This window comes from Protopterus annectens, chromosome 1.part0 (assembly GCF_019279795.1).
Source record: "Protopterus annectens isolate FY-2018-M chromosome 1.part0, PAN1.0, whole genome shotgun sequence".
In the NCBI taxonomy this organism is placed as follows: domain Eukaryota; kingdom Metazoa; phylum Chordata; order Ceratodontiformes; family Protopteridae; genus Protopterus; species Protopterus annectens.
The window spans coordinates 1959463029-1959469028 of record NC_056725.1 but is presented as its reverse complement, the minus strand read 5'-3'; the positions used below and the strand labels follow the sequence as shown (position 1 = coordinate 1959469028).

Below are 6000 nucleotides of genomic sequence, written 5' to 3'. Positions count from 1 at the left end.
TCCAACAAGTACGAATGATTATCTAAGAAACCTGGTATTCTCTGCCTTACCCTTAGGACTATCACCTGCACCAAGTGTGTTCGCAAAGTGTCTATCTCCATTTATAGCTCATTGCAGGCTACAAGGTATCCGCATTTTTTCCATATTCATATGACTCACTTATCTTTGCAGATTCTTTTTCAAAGTGTCAGGAATTTCTCACTTGGGTGAGAGATTTCTTACACAAGCTGGGATTCCAACAGAAGATTCAAAAGGCTTTTTTGACTCCTTCACATAGGATTATATTCCTGGGGTGTCAGCTAGACACCTCAGTTCAAAAAGCTTACCTTCCACAGGAAAAAAAATAGGTATATATCTATATCTATTTCAAAGGTTTTCCACTCAGAGTTCGGTCACTCTGAGGGAATACTTCAGGATTTTCGGTCCTATGGCATCTATGAGTCTTATGATACCTATATGAGAAAGATACAATAGCATCTAAAGCCTCTTTGTGCCCAGCGCCAACATCCTTTGCCATTTCAAATCGTAGTGCTAGGGTCTACAAGAAGATAAATCACTTGGTGGAGACAGCAAATTTTCCTAAACACAGGTCTCCCCTTCTCTCTCCCTGTTCCAAAACAGTCAGTCACCACAGACACCTTAGACTTTTCTTTGGGAGCAGTTTCAGGTGGAATAAAATTGTAAGGTGTGTGGGACAACAAGGACAGACCCAAGCACATAAATATAAAATAAATGCTTGCCGTGATGAAGGCACTGAACTCTCTGAATCAGCTTTGGTCCTTGGGACCACTTCAAGCTGTTACAGTCAATTCCACATCATGTGGTTCATCAACAAGCAAGGCAGAATCATGTCATACCACCTTTGCAGACTAGCTATGTTAGCTTGAGATATAGCTTCACAGTATGATCTCACTCTACAGGCATCCTACATTCCATCAGAGCAAAACTGTGTAGCAGACAACCTGAGCAAAACAAAGGCAAGCCATCACAGATAGAAGCTAGTCATATCTCTAGAACCATTAGTCTTACCATAAAACTGTAAGTGGTAAACTGTTCAGCACAAAGTAAGCTTTACAATGCTTGCATGCATTCAATTATAGGTGTTAAGATGGATTTTATAAGGCACAATAACCACAGCAAATATGAATTATGTAGTGTTCTATAAATAGCTTACAGTATCTTAGTAACCAGCCAAGCAACACACATACTGTCAGCAGCAGCTCCCTATTGAAATGTCACCCATAATGCCGACTGCTGAAAAGTCGAACAAAAACTGAAAACCCGGAGAAGAGTAAATCTTGAAAATCGCTCTTCTCCTTAAAACTTCCTTTTGTCAGGGGGACAAGCCCCAAAACTTATATATACCAAATCCAAGCTCTCCATACCTCAGAGAAAAGGGAATATTCTGAAAAACAGCATCTTGGACTTAGTATATGCAAGTGTTTTTTTTTTCAGCCACTCAGTTTCCAAGTTTACATTTCAAATGGTTACCATCAGCAGTATTTTCTTTGTGCAGCTGTGAGCTTTCATATGAGCCTAAGCAGTTTTGTCTGTCATTTGATAGCTGAGATATTTAGAGAAATATGAAAATAATTACAATATAAATAAATAGTTTACGAATAATAGTCAGTATTTCTTTATTTGCACTAGACAGAAGTCAAATTTCAATACAGTTGTGTTTGCCATTCTGTAAGTTTTAAGATGAAATATTTTAATACCTTGCATTTTGCATGGTTTTAGAATTATTAATGCAAGTATGAACAAACAATAACTGATGCCTAGAAGCATCAGTAGGATATAACTGTAGCAGCACCTGGAGACGTCACTAGGCTGTAATGAGATTCTTAACATGGAGAACTGTTTTATTGATTGCTCTGACCTCTGTGGATTGAGTATTAGAAATGCAAACTCTTATGGGGAGCCAACCCTATCTTATTTTCCACACAGACAGGGTTCCTTTAAGAATTAACCCTTCCATTATACGTAAAGTGGCATCCAAGTTTACTTTAAGCCAAACAACCCATTTTGCTGTTTTCTTTACTGAACCTAAAAGATGGATAAAAGATGCTCTGTACCTTGGATGCCCACAAACAACTCGGGTACTATCAAACCAAAATGAATTACAATGTACGGATGCTGTTCAAAACCAAGAACCAAAGCCAATATAGCATACCATCAGTGAAAGTAGGTGTTTCAAACAAATATCACAGGAAACATTTAAATCTTCAGTCCAAATGTATTATGATTCCAAACAATTAAGCACTTTCTTCTCTGCCTGGGACTTCATCAGAATAGTAATCCAGTCAGTACACAACACAATTATATGTACTCACACTCTTAACCTATTAATCAGATCATAATAATTTATTTATATTCAATAAAAAACTTACTTAAAAACATTTCTACTATTTAAGATCATACTAATATAAATACTACTTTAAAATATATCCAGCACAATAATGAAAAAAAGAAGTTATGTACTTACCATAACTTTCCATGTGAGTTGTTCATCTCGCCTTTATTCTTACACATGGGTCCGGCTCCGAGTCGGCCACTTTCACAAGCTCAAGGTTTTAGAGTAGCTCGAGGCCAAGACCCTATCCCATGATGCTTTCTGTTTCACCTCAGATCTAGTTTGCTGATCCCAGCATGTAAAACATAATAACACATAAAAGGTACTCCAGCTGGAGTAAGAAATCCTAGAACAAGACCCACCAGATCACAAAGTCTTACTCTTTCTTCAAGAAGCCTGGAGGGGTAAGGCAGGTGGGAATATAAGAATGAAGGTGAGATGAACAACTCACATGGAATGTTATGGTAAATACATAACTTCTTTATGTGAAGTTGTTCAATCTCGCCATTCATTCTTACACACGGGTAGCGTCCCAAGCACCCTAATCCTGGGTGGCTCACGGGAGTGTATATTCCTGAAGACAGTTGAACCAAAGCAAGTCCTGTCCCTGGAGGCTCTATCTACTTTGTAATGCGTGATGAAGGTATGCAGCTTAGACCAAGTGGCAGCTGCACATATAGTGTCCAAAGGCAGCCTAGCCACATAAGCTGAGGAAGTAGAAACAGCCCTAGTGTAATGCGCTTTCACGCTATTTTCTAATGGTTGATTCACTGAGGAATATGTGAATTTTATGCAGTCAGTTAACCATTTGGAAAGAGTAACTTTGGATACTGGTAGCCCTTTCTTTGTGTCAGCATGAGAAACAAAGAGTTGTTCTGATTTTCTAAATTCTTTTGTTCTGTCCAAATAGAATCTTAATTGCCTGTGAACATCAAGCTTATGCAACATATACTCTAACTTGTTAGAATGGTTACTGAAGAAAGTTGGGAGTTCAATAGTTTGATTCAGGTTAGCCTCTGAACACACCTTTGGAAGGAAGAAAGGGTTAGTCCTCAATGACACTCTGTCAGGATGAAACACCAAATATGGGGGCTTGATAGATAGGGCCTGAAGTTCGGACACTCTACGTGCTGAGGTAATGGCGACCAAGAAGATAGTTTTCCAAGAGAGAAATTTTAAATGGCAGGATGATGCAGGCTCAAAGGGGGGAAGAATAATCTGCGACAACACAAAATTCAGATTCCAGGGAGTAAAAGGTTGTCTAACAGGTGGTCTAAGATGTATGGCACCTTTTAGGAAGGCTCTACATAGTCTGTGAGACATTAGGTTAGAACCTTCAGATCCAAGGTGAAAATTCGAAATTGCACCCGATTGAACTCTTATAGTGGCAGCTGCAGCACCTTCATTAAAAATCTTAGTCAGGAATTCCAAAATGCTAGCAATTGGGGTATTGTAAGGGTCAATATTTTTTTTGGGAAGCCCAAAAGGCAAATCACTTCCATTTGCTGGCGTACAATTTTCTGGTGGAAGCTTTATGAGAGGATACAAGAAAATACTGTACCTCCGAGGAGAAATCGTGTGACCCGGATAAGTTGGGAATTGGAGCAGCCAAGCTATCAATCTGAGGGAATGAAGAGAAGGATGAAGTGCCCCTGACGAATGCATCAGTAGATCTGGAACTAGGTCCAGAATTCAAGGTTCTTCCAGTTGGTAGAGTTAAAGGAAAAAGAACCAAATCTGTCGAGGCCAAAATGGGGCTATTAAAATTACAGTCCTCCCCAGGGTTTTGGCTTTCTGCAAGAATTTCGGAAATAGGGGAATTGATGGAAAGGCATATAGGAGTCCCAGGGGCCAATCATGTATGAGCGAATACCTTGAGCGGTCCCCTTTTGGGGGATTTAGGGCAAAGTAGCTTCTGCATTTGGCATTCATACGGGATGCAAACAGGTCGCAGCAAGGCTGGCCCCATCTGTGAAAAATCTTCTCCGCAACCTCGTTTTTGAGGGACCACTCGTGTGGCATCAGAATGGCTCTGCTCAGTTTGTCCACAATCACATTGGATTTCCCTGGGATGTGCATTGCTATCAGAAAGCGCCCGGTGGATAGAGCCCACTGACAAACTCTCAGGGCCTCTTGACATAAGGGATAAGACTTGGTTTCCTCTTGCTTGTTGATGTACCAGACCACAGACATGTTGTCGGTCTGGATCGCAATTGTCCCCAGAGGTAGAGAGTGATGGAAATACTGCAACGCTAAAAGTACTGCTCTCAACTCCAGGGCATTTATATGCAACTGTGACTCTGTCTCTGACCAGGTGCCTTGGGCTGTTCTTCACTGAAAAAGGCCCCCCCACCCTATCAGAGAAGCATCCGTGGTCACCGTGGCTGATGGCAGGGGAAGAACAAAAGGGCGACCTACTGTTACATGATGGCTGGTCAACCACCAATGAAGATCCTTTCTGCATGAATCTGTAATCATTATCATTGGTAAGACCACTGAGTGAAGAGTAACCACTGAAGTATTCTCATGTGCATATGCCCCAGAGTAACTGCTACGAGTGTTGCTGCCATAGTACCTAGTAGTTTCAACACTTGAGAGGCTGGTACTTTTTTGCTCATCAGAATGTCTGATACCTGTTGCTGAAGAGTGACTATTCTGTCCAGTGGCAATTTTACCATGGTGGTGGTGGTGTCTAAGTCTGCTCCAATAAAGGAGATACGTTGCGATGGTGATAATGCAGACTTGTCAAAATTTATAGTTATTCCTTACTGAGAGTGCAGATTGAGAGTGTGATCCCTGGATTGAATTAGTTGATGCCTGGAGGTGGCAGTGAGGAGCTAGTCGTCCAGATACAGAAGCGCTTGGAATCCTAGACACCTCAGGTGAGCCGTAGCCACTGCAATGCATTTGGTAAACACTCTGGGGGCCATTGTGAGACCAAAGGGCTGTGCTCGGAAATGGTAGTGACTGGCTCCCAGCCGGAAATGCAAGTGATCTCTGGATGGTCTAACCATCTTGATATGATGGTACGCATCCTTGAGATCTATAGAGCACAACCAATTGCCTGTTCCTAGGAATGGAAGAATCGATTGAAGAGTGACCGTCCAGAACTTCTCCTTCTTTACAAAGGTGTTGAGTCTACTGAGGTCCAAGATGGGCCTCCAGTCCCCTGTTTTCTTTGGAACTAAAAAGAATCTGGAGTAGGTTCCGGATCCTATTTGGTCTGCTGGGACTGGCTGGATGACTCTCTTTTCCTGCAGCCTTTGGATTTCTATGGCTGCTTGATCCCTGAGACTGGGTGGAACATCTGGGATTTTCTTTTAAACAGGTGGGAGTTCTGAGAATGGGATGACGTAACCTCTGGTAACAATGCTTTGTACCCAAGAAACTTTTGTAATTTCTAGACAAAGACAAGTGAATCCCGACTGCCTCCAGAGTAGGACAGTCGAGCCTCCTTTCAGGAGCGATGGTAGGGCTTGCCAAAGAACTGATCTCTGTTGCCCTGGTTTTGCGGACCCCCTTTGCCACCTGGGGGGCACCTTCCATTATTACCCCCCCACTCTGCCCCTGGAGGGGGTTCACTATGTGTATTCTGAAAAGCTCCTTGGGACTTCCTGACCCACATTTTTCCTCCCTTTTGCCCTTTG

At 42.0% G+C, this 6000-nt stretch overlaps 1 protein-coding gene across 1 annotated transcript in view; it reads right to left on the bottom strand.

Moving 5' to 3' along the window:
• The window catches only part of DCDC2C (doublecortin domain containing 2C), a 2319258-nt gene that overhangs the window by 1801318 nt on the left and 511940 nt on the right, over positions 1–6000 (bottom strand). The gene's annotated exons all lie outside the window — the stretch shown is intronic.